This window comes from Pseudophryne corroboree, chromosome 2 (genome assembly GCF_028390025.1).
Source record: "Pseudophryne corroboree isolate aPseCor3 chromosome 2, aPseCor3.hap2, whole genome shotgun sequence".
Taxonomy (NCBI): Eukaryota; Metazoa; Chordata; class Amphibia; order Anura; family Myobatrachidae; genus Pseudophryne; species Pseudophryne corroboree.
In genome coordinates, this window is record NC_086445.1 from 684023056 (window position 1) to 684036190 (window position 13135).

A 13135-nucleotide genomic window follows, 5' to 3' on the forward strand; every position below is an offset into this window, starting at 1 on the left:
GTTGAAAAGCAGTGGAGGTAGGTGTCAGGCTTTGTACAGCGGTAGAAAACACATCCACCCAGGGGGGTGATAGCCTGAGGCATCGGTATGAGAGGATGCGCCTGCTGACAATGTAATTGCAGGGGCTGCCATGCAGTCAGCTATCTGACCCAGTAATTGTGGTAATTGAGCAATTCTTGCACAGGGGATGGTGGTGCAGGATGGAGAGATGCATAACAAGCAGTACCCAAATCATCCTACATGAGATTACCAGAAGTGCCTCAGCCTTTTTACATCCTTTACCAGACAATATGGCAACAGGGAGCGTGCAACCAAACAGTACTTTGACGAACTTCAGCAATTCTGAGAGCAGTAAAGATTGTAGCAGCCCTAAACACCTGGTTTCAGGGTGAAAAGGGAAGAAGCAGAAGGGATAGCTATATGCTGTCAGTTGAAGTAATACAAGAGCAGACAGCAGCACTAGCACAAGTCACAGACAATGCAGAATACAATATAAAATACACTGCAATGGGCACTAGATCAACTACACAGCAGCAGTAGCTGGTAGGATACTAGTGCTGTATAACCTGGCTCCTTGGAGAGGTATACAGGGAGACTGGAGACCACATGGAATGGCGGCCTGAGCTGGGGGAGGGGCCACAGGCAGAGTTCTGGCCTTCCGTTTGTTAGCGTTAACCACTAGGTACTCTGGCCCCATCAAATATTTCCTGTGCCAGTAAAAGCCATGGTGGTCTAGTGGAGTCCCTGGTCTAGTGTCCACACCAGTGGACTGCATAGAAGACGTGGGTTCTCGTGAGCAGGAACCCACCTTACCTGCCCCCCTATTGCCAGCTCACAGTCCCGGGGACCCCAGAGTGAGCAACGCTAGCCTCTGCTCCCTTTGCCCAGCCGGAAGTACCTGGCCTGCCGCCTGAATTTTGGTGAGCAGCAATGGAAGTTGTGCAATTAATTTCACAATAGTAGACATGAGGAACACAACACAGCAGATAAATCTACTGTAATATGAACTAACTTAAATTAGGGAAGGCAATACTGACTCGGCCCAAGGGACTAGAGCTGAAACAAAATATGTTACAGTCATAGGAGCACTCGGTATCTCAATCCACTCAATGTTGCATCACAGGGGACAAGCAAAAGGCTCAGCATCATCCTGGTTTTCGGACACGCCCTACCGCTTATGTGCATACAGATATGCCCTCATACATCTTTGCTGCAGTCACACCAAACAGCCCTTTTTGGCACACCAGGTCATCTAGCGTCAGGCATCTATTTGTCGAAAATGCATTTTAGTCGCAGTGTACTGTGACTCGTACACACAAGGACACTATGCTGATTCATTGCTTTGCAACTAAGACAGATTTTCAGCAAAAAAGACGTGTTAGAAGAAGCATCTCACTCACACCACATATCTACCACTGCACAGCGTATTGATGCAGCTGGGAGGATGCAGTATCTCCAGATTTATGCCTCAACAGTTGGGTCCTCTGCCAGCTTTCTCTATCTGATGGAGGGCAAAATGGAAGTATAAGATTTAGCCAGTCCAGTATGTTTATTTTATAAAAGACCAATGTAGACAAAAAGTAGGCAAGGTCAAAAGGTGTTTGCAGTGTGACGGAAACTCCCACTATGTGTCACCTGGGGGATTAAGGGGTATGCCATGGTTACAAAGTTCCTCCATCAGACATCTCACCAACTTGCACTGCTGGAGTGTGCACTAGTGAATGATCTGGAAGATATGTCACCACTGAACACCCCACCATACAAAGTGCTATTCCTCCAGAGAATGTACTCCTTTCAGGAGAAGTAATGGAACCGGCAGATCATGTCAAGGTCAGTCTTCAGTCAACCACCTTGGTCTTAGGGCCGTATGTGCTTGATCAATATCTGTAGTTACCGAAGTCCAGACTCATAATTAAAAAATAAATAAATAAATTGTTAAGAGCATCAAGAAGATCAAACATCTTTGGGAAAGCCTTAGATTCTGACAAAGTTGAAACAAGCTCTATGCAGATCAATACTGTATTGCATGGCTTTCCTTTCTACGTGCTGTTGAGATACTGTATCCTGGAGTTGCGAAAGGTGATCATTGGAATAATTCTTATCCTCCTAAAAGGTGGAAATTCTTGACCCGAGTTGGTGATGTGTGCATGAACCAGAGTCTTCACATGCGGAAGAATTGCTTCAATTTTGCTCTGAAGTTTGATGACCTGTGTGTGGAGGTCCTGTGCCATTGGTAGCAGGGATGGAGTGGAGAGCAAGATTCTAAGGAAGAAACACAGGTCAGACAGATGAATTATCAGACGGCCTCTGTGGTTTATATTCTCCAAGCCTTTATCTTTCCCAATCAGGTAAGCAGGTGGGGTAATCTGCCTAACAAAAGGGTGCAACGATCATAGGGGTTGATGAAGGTCACGTTCTCCTGTTAGTGGAGGCAAGATAGACAGGGGCTTTTTGCAACCATCATGCTGATATTATGCATTGTAACAGCATAAAAAGAGATGCAGCAAATGTGTGTGATTAAAGGAGCGGAGACAGTGGTTGATCAGGGTATCCAAAAGAATAAAATTGCACTACAACTGTTGACCACTGAGTGGGATCCAAGACTCAGAATAAGGAACACTTCAAAAAACATTGTGATTGGCACACAATGTCCCTTCGGGATGATACATAGGGCTGTGTTAGGTGAAGGGAGTCTGCAGACAAGTAAAATTGGAACAGCCGTTGACAAAAAGTCCACAGGATAGAACAGGGAGGTTGAGTCTTACAGCACTACTATGCAATGACTACACAACTATGGGGGTAATTCCAAGTTGATCGCAGCAGGAATTTTGTTAGCAGTTGGGCAAAACCATGTGCACTGCAGGGGAGGCAGATATAACATGTGCAAAAAGAGTTAGATATTCTCCTTAAGATTTATTTATACTCCAAATATTAGTGTAACTCTAAGAAATCATTATCGTCTTGATATGGATAACTCTTAAGAAAAAAGAAGAAGAAAACAAGTCCTTAAGAAGCCATCACCATTTGAGGGATAATATACAATCCAGTTAACTGAAGCATACTTCATGCCATAAACGACTGATTTTCCACCCAACTAGTAGTTATTTGAATATATATATTGTCGATGTCGAAAATATTATACCCACATCCAACACGTGCAAACACCACACAGAGTGGCCTCGTGTTCTGCCGTGCGTGCGCATACCTGCACGCTGCGTACATTGGCTCACGAAGCCCTGTGTATTAGCGCGTGGTATGAGTAAATACGGTAGCATAGAAAAGCCACAAAGACATATCTGATATTGTATCCACATAGTGCATAATTTACACATAGTCTACACACACCACACCAGCAAGTTACATTTACTTAGGAAACAGAACAACAGAGATATCCAGCTTTACAGGATGTGAGGGGCCAGAACTAGGTTAGGACATAGTGGGGGTCATTCCGAGTTGATCGCTAGCTGAAAATGTTTGCTGCGCAGCGATTAAGTGAAAAAGCGTCACTTCTGCGCACGCAGCGCAGTGCGCACGCGTGACGTTTTTTCACAACGGGCGAAGTATTTTTACACAAGGTCTAGCGAAGCTTTTCAGTTGCAATGGCAGCCGCAGAGTGATTGACAGAAAAAGGGTGTTTCTGGGTGTCAACTGACCGTTTTCAGGGAGTGCTCGAAAAAATGCAGGCATGCCAGGAAAAACGCAGGCGTGGCTGGGAGAACGCAGGGCGTGTTTGTGACGTCAAATCCAAAACTGAACAGTCTGAAGTGATCGCAAGCTAGGAGTAGGTCTGGAGCTACTCTAAAACTGCACAATTTTTTTTTTGTAGTCGCTCTGCGATCCTTTCATTCGCACTTCTGCTAAGCTAAGATACACTCCCAGAGAGCGGCGGCTTAGCGTTTGCATGATTGCTAAAAACAGCTAGCGAGCGATCAACTCGGAATAACCCCCAGTGTTTGGTATCCAGATGTACAGTATTTCAAGGGCTACATTCCGATTGCAGTTTGCAGATTATAGCATGCTCCTGCGCATAGATATGTGCAGGAATACAATATTCATATCTTACTGTAATTACTGTACTCATGATATTCGTCGGGAACCCAGTGGAGGACATCAGCAAGTACACCTGGACCAAGCATCGCCCACCTATTCAAACCAATCTATGACCGCTCATGTACTGTACATGACCTGCCCCTTGACCTATTGAAGAAGAGCTTACAGTTTCCTTTGTATTGTGTTTTGGACCATTGTATAAAAGCAGGGCCTCCTGGCCGGCCTCAGGCTATTCTCTGAAGATCATCTTGCTAAGACTGACTGAGGAAACGGATCCGGGAGGCGGAGGCGAACAAACGTATGTACCATTGGTTGTAGCTCTTCTTTTGTGATATTGTTGTATTTCTGTGTATATCCCTTTTAGTAAATATTTGTTGCTGCGTTGGACCACAACATAGCATATACAACTGGTGTCTCATTCCATTCTTGTTTGGGTATAGAAGTATATTCAGCCATACGTGTCGCTGTACAGTGCGCATAGAGCGTCGGCATGCATACGCTACGTGCATTCACGTCGTAGGGGTATTATCTGCATTCAGCGGCCCGATCCATTGTATTGTAAGGTATAGCATTTCCCTGTAAGTTAAACGAACTTAACAGTTGCGGGCTCATCCGGTTCACCACATACTCACGACTTGCAGGGCCTAACAGACTTTGGTCTACCAACAAAGGGTGGAGACGCGTCTTAAGTAATTTTGTATTGTGTTTAAAACTATCTAATGTTGTTAGACCACGTCTGTTCTGTATAGTCTTAGAGGTGCTGGTGCGAATCGAGGGACAACAGGGAAAAGCCATTTACTTTCATTTGTGTGTAAAAAAAAATTGGCGCGAAAACACACACAAAACGTACGGATAGTTTGCATACATTCTCACATATTGTTGCCATAGGTTGTAATAGTCATTATAGATCTGCATAAAATCGGATACGTTTATTTGTTATATATTTGATCTATTTTGTTAAGGGAGCAATTATAAAAACACAAAACGCAGTTCCGGCCTAAAAGTTTAGGTAAACAATCAAAGGAGGATTACCCTTGTGGGCGACTTCCGGCGTGTGTAAGGAACAAAAGTGTATTGTGTAGTGAGCAGTAGCATTTTGCTCACATTGATCGTGATAAGTGTGGTATAGTCAGTTGCGAACGCAAGGTGTACATGTGGTACGGTACATGTGGTAAGTGTACGGGAACGCACACGTGGCGCAGGGACACACACGGTCGCGTGCTTACACAAGGTTGCGTGAAAGTTGCGAGCGCAAGTTTAACCACACAATAGGAATAAATTTAAAGGCGGGTTATAGCAAGTAACTATCCCATTTTAAAAGCAAATTATAAAATTTTGTTTAAAGTGTACTACCTCTGGGACAAGCTATCAATCAAAGGGAGTGATATTTTTTTGTACAGAAAACCTTGTGTATTAGTGCGAGCTGAAAGTAGGTGTGGATGTATTGAACCCCGGAGAAACCGGGATCCCGTGAGAGACGTTGAGTTGGCAGAGGCTTGGCGGCATGAAAGGGTTGCAACCTTACGTATTAACGAAGTAGGCACGTACTACAACGTGTAGGGGAGCATAATAGATTGTGTATTGAGGAAGTAGGCACGTACTACAACGTGTAGAAGTATTTTAGTGTTACACTCCGGCTGTGAAGCGCAGCTTGTGAAATCGACTCCTGTGATCGTAGGGCATATAGATAACAAGTAGCTATAGGCTGTGCGATTGGACCGCACCTCTGTGTGTGTAATACGCGGCACAACGTGATACCATTTGTGTTCTTTTCGCAATTGCGTCATCATACGCGCTGTGGGGAGCATACGCAGAGGTGATTTGTGTAAAATAGAAGGAATTTTTCGCTGACTCTCTCTCTCAGGAAAGATTCCTGGTGGAAGTCCATAGGATGGCTTGGTGACGTTTCCCAGGCGGAATTCCTGTGGAAAGAAACCACAAAGAACAGGCTGATTTTTAACCTCCACTGAAAAGGTGGCATATTGATTTATTGTTGTTGATATGTCAATACTTACAGTGCAGAGGGGCCTGATAGAGATACCTCACTGGATACGCGGTGGTCACTATTGGAGTGAGTCATGGTACTGCCAGCGGAGAAGGAATTGGTGAGAGAACTCAGAGGACTTTCACCGTTTGCTCGTATTGAACATTTGGGGCTCGTGTCAAAAGTTCGGCAGCCAGGGTTCAGGCTGGAGAGCTGAGGCCAAGAGGGTCCGCTCGGTTGATAATGTGTGGGAAGTATGGTCCACACGAAGAGGCTTTTTGTGATGAATGGGTGCGAATGACAGTGGATGATAAAGCCTAATTTCCTAGGGTTGGTAGTTTTGAACCAAAGGTGCTGCAGAATGTAAGAAATAGAATATGTCTGATCAAATCCAAGAAACAAAGGATCAGACATAACGACTGTTTAAACATATGGCAACAAGAGGGAGATATGCAAAGGGAACTTGCTCGCACAGCGAATTCCAAACCAAACAGAAATGTGAATGCAACGGCACCACCACCGCCATATGTAGATGGGGAGAAGATAGCTACAACCAATGGTATATCGTGAAATGATAGGAACACACAAACCAATTGTACTAATCATAACCCATGCAAGTTGTATCCTGTTCTAAATGTTCCAAAAGGTTGTAGTTCTGAGGAAGACGACGAGCCCAGCGTGATCTCAGCCCTCTCCCTGGCAGCCACCATACAGGAAACTCAGGTGGGCACGGCCCAACCAGTAAGGACCGTAGCGATGCCCTCCACTGGAGGAAAGGGTGAGTTCGTATCCACAGGTAAGTACGGGACTGTTCATTATGCAGAGACAGTAGCCCCCCGCACAGACACAAACAAAGGTGAAGTGGTTTAGTTAAACCCAGTTCGGGTAATAGCAGTCCCCAATGGGAAAACTGATAACCAGGGAGTAACCCCCATCAGGAACATTGCAATGCATTGTCCATGGTCCCGGTCTGAACTGAGGTCAATTATGTCAGAATTTCCTGATCCCAGGAGAGATCTAGTAGGATGCCAGAAATTCATTAAAGAACGGGGCAATGAGCCCACAAACAAGGATTGGCGGATAGTGTTACGAGCGAGTCTACCCTCAAATATTGACATCCAGAAATTTATAACAGACTGTAAGCTAGATGCATAAGTGCCTCTCACTGATGAATACAATAAGGAGAATGTTAGGCAAATTAACCTACAACTAGGATTGTATTTCCCCACCGTTGTCAAGTGGAATAGAATTTTCTCTATAAGACAGAAAGAAAGTGAAACGGCATCAGAAGATTTCCATAGAGCTTTACTGGAAAGGGCTAGATACACTGGGATAGGGGATATAAAGGAAAATACCAACCACAGGGAGGTAGCTGTCTCTGTTCTAATGGACGGGTTCGAAGAGGCTCTGAGAACCAGAGTACAAACCTCTTTGCCAAATTGGAGGGGGATTACGGTAGATGCCCTGAGAGAGTCTGCTATTGACTACAACCGTAATATCCTCAAGCACAAGGAGACGCAAGGGGATAGGTTGATGCTGGTAAGTATCAAGGCTCTTGAAGGTATGTCCAACCAATCACAACCCCAGACGACTGGAAACAGGTAATAGTATGTTATGCATGCAAAAAGGAGGGACACTTTGCCAGGAACTGTAGGAGTACAGGGACACATAAGTATAGACCTCCTAGACAACAACACGAGCCACGCTATCAAACACATAGATGGGATAGAGATTACGAGCCACATAGAGGGGAAACACGAAGGTACCCACCAAGGAGGAACTGGCAGGCCTCCGAAAACTTAGAGCTATCCCCCGCACATATAGTAGCTGCCAATGCTCTGCGGGAGGGCCCAAAATCACAATAGGGGTCAGGTCATACCTGTAGTCTGCAGTCAGTGAAATTGATTACTGGCCTTGGAGGTGAACCTGAGGTCATGGTCAATGTAGCTGGCATACCACAACCTTTTCTTGTAGATACAGGGGCGGACAGATCAGTGCTAAATTCCACAACAGGTGTAATGACCACGGGTAAAACGATTTCAGCAATGGGAGTAACGGGAAAGGTGCAGCAGTACGCTTTGAGTAGACCTGCAGAGATTACGATAGGGTCCTTGTATACCAAACATTCTTTCCTTTTGGCTGCATCGGCTCCGACTAACCTACTTGGCAGAGATTTGTTGTGTAAAATGCGGTGTGTCATATATTGTACCCCTGAAGGTGTGTTTTTAGATATCCTTGAAAACCATGCACAGGAAGTACAAGATATATTAGACACCCCTCAAAGGCTAATGTTACACTCTACCGTTATAGACACATGTCCATCACAGGTAGAGGAAATGATCTCACAAATACCGGGTTCCCTATGGACCAAAGATGGACAGGACACTGGATTGATGGCGAATGTAGCCCCAGTAGTAGTGCAAATAAAAGATAGCTCCAAAAATCCCCCAGTACCCTCTAAAACCAGAGGTGGAGTTAATAATAATAATAATAAAAATAATAATAATAATTTTATTTATATAGCGCTCTTTCTGTAATAGGACTCAAGGCGCTTAACAGATACAGTACATAGCATAATATAGTACAGAAAATAATGAAGTACATTTTCATAAAATACAGAAGCATGAAGATACTAAAAGGGACATTTTGGAAATGCATGAGTAAAGTAAACAGGAAAGTCTTGAGTCTACTTTTGAAAGATTCTATAGTTGGGGCATCTCGCACTGTGCAGGGAAGTGAGTTCCATAGAGTCGGAGCCGCATGACTAAAAGCTCGACCCACAGATGAGTTACGGGAGATTCTAGGTACTGTTTAAAGTCTTTCATCTACAGATCGCAGTGATCGAGTGGGGCAGTATGGGGTCAGAAACTGCTTCAGGTACCTTGGGCCCTGGTCATGTAATGCTTTGAACTCAGTAAGCCAATCTTGAAGATGATTCGCCATCTTACAGGCAGCCAGTGAAGAGAGTAAATGTGTTATGTGGCTAGAACGGGGCTGGTTGGTTAACAGCCTGGCAGCTGTGTTTTGCACCAGCTGTAAGCGTTGCAATTCTTTTGCTGGGAGACCAAGGTAGAGGGCATTACAGTAGTCTTATCGAGATGATACAAATGCATGTATGACTTTTGGCATATCATCTGAGGGAATTACGTGCTTGATTCTGGCTATGTTCCTCAGGTGAAAGAATGAGGATTTGATTGTGGCTGATATCTGATGTTTAAGTGTCAAGCCACCATCCAGGACAATGCCAAGATTCCGCACACGATCACTGGTCTGTAATTCTGATTCCCCGAGTGTAAGTCCAGTTGGTTGGCTATGCTGCAGTCTTGTCCTTTGATGTTGTGGTCGTATCATAAGGACCTCTGTTTTATCCGGGTTCAGTCGCAGCCAACTGGCGCTCATCCACTCCTGTAGCTCAGCTAGACAGCCATTTAGGGTTGCTATTGAGTTATTAGTGCCCGGAGCAAAGGACAAGTACAGTTGTGTATCATCTGCATAGCAGTGGTAGACCAGGCCATGGCGCCTGATTATTTCGCCCAATGGGAGCATGTATACTGCAAAAAGCATGGGTGATAGTATAGAACCTTGTGGGACACCACATGGCAATGGCACTGGTGGTGATGAGTATAATCCAGACGATACTCTCTGTGACCTGCCTGTGAGAAATGATTTGAACCAGCTTAGGACTGTGCCATCCAGACCACAGAAATGTATCAGTCGCTCAATCAGAAGCCCATGGTCCAGTAGGATTAATATTGAACAGTCACCTCTGTCTCTTGCCATCAGAAGATCATTTAACACACACACCAGGGCTGTTTCAGTGCTATGTCTTCTCCTGAATCCTGATTGGAATGGATCATAAATATCATGGGTTGTCAGGCGGGTTTCCAGTTGATTTGCAACCACTTTCTCAATAACCTTTCCTAGGAAAGGAAGGTTTGATACCGGTCTGTATCAAACCTTGGTCATGCAGTCGGGATCTAAATAAGGTTTTTTAAGAAGCGGTCTAACAATTGCTTCCTTTAGGGGTCCAGGAAAAATGCCTGTCTGCAAAGAGCATTGAACAATTTTTGCAAAGACAGGACCAATTATATCCATACAACCTATTAGAAGCTTGGTTGAGGCTGGGTCCAGATCACAGGTGGTGGGACGCAAAATCCGAGCAATTTCAGCTGTGTCCTTTACATCCACTGGGTCAAACTGGTCCATGAAGGCAGGTAGCTTATATTGGCAGGCTTTGTAGTTTGGCACTCCTTTGATGGCACTGTGGAGATTCCAGCCCGGGTGGTGGATATTTTATCTGCAAAGAAGTTTGCAAACTCGTTGCATCTTGCTTGGGAGAGGGTTTCATCAGTCTGCAGGCATGCTGGCTTGCAAAGCATCTCCACTGTGCGGAAAAGTTGAGCTGGCCTATTGTTTGCTGCTGTGATCTAATTTGACAGGAACTGTGATTTCTTACGAGTGATTGTCGATTGATATTCTTCGTTATGCTTTATTAGTTTTGTTTTGTCATCCACTAGGTTAGTCTTCCTCCATCGTCTTTCCAGTCTACGCCCCCTTTTCTTGAGCTCACTAACACTGTTGTTGAACCATGGAGCTTGACATTGTGGTTTACAAAGTCTTATACGCACAGGGGCAATAATATCAATTGCAGCCATAACACCCCTATTATAATAACGGACAAGGGAACAGGGATCTTCACAGGCACCCAGTATAGCAGAGAGATCCAAATTTATGGCAAGAGCCTGGGGAGTCATACCCCTCCTTGTACGATACCTGGTCAACTCCACGGGCAGAGATCTTATTTGAGGGGTTGCAACTGAGAACCAAAAGGACTAGTGGTCTGACCAGATGACTGGGTTTATTTTTAGGTCAGTGACTTCTAATCCAATCTGAAAGACAAGATCGAGAGTGTGACCACTTTTATGTGTGGCAGAAGGAATGACCTGTGTGAAGCCCATTCATTGTGCACAGGAGGTCTTGGCCAAGGCGTGAGAGCTCATCATCCACCCATGCATTGAAATCCCCGCGGATGAGCTATCTTTGATGTTCCAGAACCAGGCCAGCAACAGTGTCTGCAATTTCTTGTAGAAATATCTTTCCATCTCCAGGGGGCCGATAAATGAGAAGTACTCTGAAACCTAATCCTGTCGAACTCCGGGCAGCAATGCACTCGAATGAGCGAGTAATTTCAGTAGGGTGGACCCTAAGTTTAAGTTCTTTTTTGAAGCAGATAGCCACCCCGCCACCCCTGCGGTCCAGTCTTGGGTTGTGGATGACAGAGTAGTTTGTTGGTACTGCAGCCTCCAATATAGGTGCTGCATTTTCATCTAGCCAGGTCTCTGTAATACAGGCTAGATCTGCAGATTCAATAAGGTCAGCAATTGTTGCAGTCTTGTTTCTTATAGATCTGGCATTACAAAGTACTGACCTGATTGGGCATACCAGAGAGCCTTCAGTTTTCTTTATGTTAAGTGCAGAAGCTCTGGGTATGGGGGTCACAAAGCGAGAGTTGACAGTTCTGTTCTTCCAAACACAGGGTCATCTTTTGGGTATCACTTCTATTTGATTGTTCTTTGAATATGGGGGTGAGCAGGTGGGCAAAGGACTTAGGTGGTTACCGGGGGAAATACATTTCCGGCCTGCTCGCTTCCCACGAATGCGCCTGTGTTTCCTTTTTAAAATGCCAAGGGATTGGAGAATGGAAGCCTGTGATGGTGTGATAGGAACTGCGGAACGTGGTGGGCGGAGTGAAAGAATTAAGCTGGAGGAATACGTATACATTTGGTCATCAATGACAGATTACTATAAGTATGAGCTGCATATGATAATGATGAGAGAGGGAGAGAAAGCAGTGTTTTTTTTTTTTATCCTTTTTGTGTTTTGTTTTCCCCAATTCAGTATGTGATCCAAAATTATAATGGGTTTATGAACAAAGTTATTGCTATAACCTATTGGGTATATTTGAAGCAAGTGATAAATAAAATAACTGCTGATTTAGTCAATTATCCTAGGATAGGCAGTTTTTTTGAAAGGTGTTAGAAGCCAATTCCTACTGTGTAGGTGTGAAAAGTAGAGAAACGGTTGGTTGAGTCTGCACAGGATCACTCAATATATACACACAATTGTCGTCTGAATTGATTTTGTTAGAGCCGTAGCTCTAACATGAAATGAAACGACCATATATGGTTCTCAGTGCCATCCGGTGTGATATACTTACCTGCGGTCAAACCACACTGAGTATGCCCAACCTCGTCTGATCTTGGAAGCCAAGCACTGTGGGCCAGGTCAGTACCTGGGTGGGAGACCACCAGAGAATACCAGGTACCGCAGGTATTTTTATCCAACCCAAGGACACAGGACCCAGAACCAAACATTTGCACATTCTTTCCAGCTCAAACTTCAATAGTGAATTGGGTAGAGCCCGGAGCATTTGCTTTCCCTGTTTCTCTCTTCCTATCATATCTCTATTATAGCACTTATTGTATTAACACTCAGGAAGAAGAGACCTACTGTCTACATCGGACATATATTTTCGCTCATTGAGCCATTACGCCAGTAGTTCCAATATTTAGACCAATTTATGCTGGTTCAGTTTACATATTAATATTTCTTGTTACATACATTGCTATTGTCATTTTTTTCCTTGTCGCTTTCTAGCCATTATTTTATGAGGGACATTAATAAAAGTTATATTTTAACCAAATAATCAACACCAATCATTTTCAACTCACAATTAAAGTGTGCCCCAGAAGAGACACATAGTCTTTCTTCTTTTCTCTTTTTGGTTCCGGTACTATATGGGAACCATCTCCCCATTTTCACAAGTAGGTGTGAAAAGTCTCAGTGTGAGAGGCCTTTGAAGTAGATTTCTTGTGGGGGTAGTGATAACGTGTCCTGGGAAATGGATCCTGATTTGAAACAGTGAGCCTTCAGCAATTCAGAGCCTGAATATACTGATATTAGTTGATTAATGCAATAAGTCAGTTATTTGTTGCTCAGAGAACAGAGGTGGATGATGTCTAAGTGAGGGGCTGGATGTAGCAAAAGATAGGTTGTAGTCCACAGTACCTTATCTGGGATGTCCAATGCAGAGTACTATCT

General features: G+C 44.3%; 1 pseudogene; it reads left to right on the top strand.

Annotated features, from left to right (window-relative positions):
* Positions 1–12249: 12249 nt before the first annotated feature.
* Positions 12250–12367, top strand: LOC135051696 (5S ribosomal RNA; annotated as a pseudogene).
* The last annotated feature ends 768 nt before the right edge of the window (positions 12368–13135 follow it).